The following is an 864-nucleotide window of genomic DNA, read 5'->3' as shown; positions in this document are numbered from 1 at the left end:
CTCCCCTCTACACCTGCTGCTGCTGCTGCTGCCGCCGCTGCTGCTGCCGCAGCAGCAGCAGCAGCAGCTGCTGCTGCTGCTGTTATGAGGGGGCTTATATTACATAATAAAGGACACGACGCATGTGGTGGTGGCGTCCGTCTCTTGTGTATAAATAAATAAAATAAATAAATAAAATAAATAAATAATATAAATAAATATTTATAAGATAATATTTCCCGTGAATAAACTTTTTGCTGCTGCTGCTTGTGCAGTTCCTGCTGCTGCTGCTGCTGCTGCTGTGCGAGCTGCTGCTGTCCATACACCCGAAACGTGTAGCGTAGCGCATGAGTATTCATGGCAGAAAGCTGCTTCTGTTGTATTTTCTGTTCGTCTTTTTGCATAAAAAATAAAATAAATTAATTCTTTTTATTCTTTTCTTTTATTTTATCCTTTTAATTCTTTAAATTGGTGGATAAATACCCCATTTTTTTCCTTTTTCCCCCCTACAACAGCAGCAGACCAACAAAACAGCAGCAGCAGCAGCAGCAGCAGCAGCAACAAGAGCAACATATCTTTTCTTATCATTCATCTTTTCTCTTTTCTTTCTTTGCCGTCTTTCTTTGTTTTTGCAACATAAAATACATAAAGAATAAAAAAAGGGAATAAAAAAAAGGTAAATATAAATCTTCTTCCTTCCCCCTATATATGCACGATAACTACGTACCTCTACTAGTACATATTTATATGTACATATATATATAAATAAAGGAATTCTTATATATATGTACATATATATATGTATATGTATACGTATGTATATGTATACGTATGTATATGTATATGTGTATGTATATATGTATGTGTATATATATATATATATAT

The sequence above is a fragment of the Eimeria maxima genome, genomic scaffold (assembly GCF_000499605.1).
Source record: "Eimeria maxima Weybridge genomic scaffold, Emw_scaff1528, whole genome shotgun sequence".
In the NCBI taxonomy this organism is placed as follows: Eukaryota; Apicomplexa; class Conoidasida; order Eucoccidiorida; family Eimeriidae; genus Eimeria; species Eimeria maxima.
The sequence above is the reverse complement of the archived record's forward strand: the minus strand, read 5'-3'. Positions refer to the sequence as shown.